Here is a 3,195-nt window from a genome sequence, read left to right on the forward strand (position 1 = left end):
CTCACCACCACCTCCCTCCCATGCATCACCGAACCACCTCCTTCCTCGCGCCTTCCCCTTATCGATCCAGCCTGAGGAGGCAACTTCGTCCATGGATCTGGCCACCCCATCCACGAATCCACTATTCCTTGGGCCTCTCACCTCCACCGGTCAGGGCAAGGTGCTGCGGCGTGGTCCTGCGGGATGCGCTGCAGTCGGATCTGGTCAACCATGGCAACACTGGCTCTTTTCTTCCCCTCCTGATGGCGCATCCTCCTTCCGGCAAGCAACGAGGGCCGCCGGATCCCGTCGCATGGTCACAACGTTGACTGCGTCTTCACCTCTCGGCCCTTCCTCCCCCTCATCAAGCGTTGCCTCGTCGGGGTGATCCTGGGTCCCGGTCACCACCATCTCACTGTTCCTCGCCCCATGCGGCACTGACACTGCAGTCTATTCCTCTCTCTAAAGAGGTAACAAGCACGCGGCAGCGACAACGTGTACTGCATCGTCGTGGAGGCATGCAGTTTGCTTTTGTCCAACTCTTCCTCCTACTCTGATGTGGAGCACAAAAGGGCGAGGGGGCTCTCTCTGCAGCTCTGCAGCTCACCGGTGTTCGTGGTGCAACTCAACGGCGTTCGTGGTGCAGCTCGCTAGCTGTACAGTACATGCATAATGCAACCGTGCAGTTTGAGTGACCGTGTGCTTGCAGTACGTCTAGAGCATGCATGCGGTTCTGCGGGGCAGGCACCGCATTTTGCCATTTCGTGCCATTCAGTGCATTTTAAAAAATGTGCAGTGGGTTGTATTTTATGTTGGTTAGCTCTTGGGTTGGTTTTGAATGTGCAGTTGGTTGTATTTTGTGTGTGATGATTGTAACAAGGAGACACAATAAAAGAAAGCGATGCAATTTTGTTACACTGCATCGCGGGTTATTACTGAGTTTGTAAAACTTTTCTTTGTAAATGCAGTGCGCTCGGTGAACCGAAGAAGTACATCTTTTCAAAGTATTGTACTTTGTTAAAAATCTGTGTGGTCCGCTTTATAAAATATGTATGGCTCACTATGCAAATTTTTATTATAAAAATCAGTACACTTTCATGTAGGTTCACTGAATCACTGGCCTCAGTCGTGTAGTCCAAAATGCCTTCATACTTTTTTAAAAAACAAGAAGAAAAACCATGCAGCTCGCTTCGATTTATGTTGTGGTTCACTTCTTTCAAAAAATTTAATTGCACTCGTATGTTAAAAAAAAGTAAATGCAGCTCGCTTGCCCATCCGATGCAGTGCGGTTTTCAGTCTAAAAGCAGTGCAGTTTTCTTTCACGTCTTTAAAAATTTACGTCCCATAAAAAAGAAATCATGCAGTCCGCTAGCGCGTCTGATGTAGTGCGGTTTTCTCTCTAAAAGCAGTACGATTTTCTTCCTCGTCTTCAAAAATTTACGTCCCACAAAAAAGAAACCATGCAGTTCTTTTACCCGTCTGATGCAGTGTTGTGTTTCGTCCGATGCAGTGCGGTTTGAAGTCGGATGAAGTACCCACGTCGATTTGGGTGTCGCGAAAAACATTGTCCGCATTTTGGTAAATTCAAAATTCCTCTTAAACCGTAAAGAATTAGAGAGAGTGTTCTACATGAAAAATTTGCGCCTCATCGATATTTTTCCAACGGCGTATAATTCGAATCATTTCGATCAACGGTTTGCAAAAATTTCACGAAAAACGGCCGCTGTCTCCCGTCGTCAGCCGCACGATTTTCAAAATTAACTAAAAACCGTAAGGAATCTCAAAACTATTCCAACATACGAAAGTTGCGCCTTGTCCGTAGCTTTCCAACGGCGTATCATACGCCTCGTTTCGACAAACGATTCAAAAACTGAAGCTAAAACAGTACCAAAAATTAGAAAAAATTCAAAAAAACATAATTCCACGATTTAGTAAAGTTGAAACTGCTTTTAAACCGTAACGAATTAGAAAAACTAATAGATATGAAAAAGATGCGCCTCGATAATATCTTTCCAACGGCGTATCATTTGTTTTATTTCGATGAGCAGTTTAAAAAAAATCACGAAAATACGCTCGCTGCCGCTTGTCATCCGCCGCACCGTTTTAAAAAACTGCTCTTAAACCGCGAGGAATCTCGAAAAGTGTTCAACATGGTGAAGTTGCGTCTAATCCATAGCTTTCCAACGATATATCATACGCGTTGTTCCGATAAACCGTTAAAAAACTAGAGCGAAAACAGTACCGAAAAAATAATGCGTGCAGTTTTTTCCGACGAGAAGTTCACTTGTGTGAATACTGCAGCACACTTGGTTCAAAGAATGACGTGCACTTGCGTTGAGCGTGCAATGCAGAAGTGTTATCAGTATATAGGGAAAATCCATCCTACCACCCGGTGGTAGTTACCCCACATGTCTCATATACTACCATGTGATACTATATATATTATTTTATTATTTTAAATATGTTCATATATTATATTTAAGATATTTCAAAGCAAGTTATATGAAAAAATTGCATATGAGCCCATAGTTTTTGTTATATTTGTAAAATACGTACATATTTATACGTAAAAATGAGCATACTCAAAAAATGGTACATACTAACTAAAAATTAGTATATATGCTACCTAATCATTGTTATATACTACATACTATATGTACATACTTTCGGTTCCGACAGATACTACATACAACATACAAAACGCAAGTGGTGGTAACTACCACTGCTTGTAGGAAAGATTTGTCATATATATATATATATATATATATATATATATATATATATATATATATATATATATATATATATAAGTCTGAGGAGAAACCCTATTTCGCTCAAAAAAAATATTTGTTTTCTGTTAAAGTGTCCATAAAATGTTTAAAAAATTGTGGTCAATTGCTAAGTTGTCAAAAGGTTGTTGTTTGATACTAATCCCTTAATTTTCTTTCGAAAAAGATTGTTGGAAGTTCTGACGGGTCCTTTCGAGGCTGGCGTTGCCGAGCAAGAGGGAAAAGGACATATGCAATCCATGCTTGAAGCTAAAGCTTTCCCTGTCCACGAGCATATCACCCTATTCACCTGCCGAAGAAAAGAATGCCTGGTCCCGTGCAAGGAGAGGAGAGGAGAGGAGATCCGTCCCTTGCAGAGCGCAAAAGCAGCAGACCCCGAGCAAAGGCTCGCTTACTTGCAAAGAAACGGCAGAATATCTTTGGCTTC

The sequence above is a fragment of the Triticum dicoccoides genome, chromosome 1B (genome assembly GCF_002162155.2).
Source record: "Triticum dicoccoides isolate Atlit2015 ecotype Zavitan chromosome 1B, WEW_v2.0, whole genome shotgun sequence".
NCBI classification, from domain to species: Eukaryota; Viridiplantae; Streptophyta; class Magnoliopsida; order Poales; family Poaceae; genus Triticum; species Triticum dicoccoides.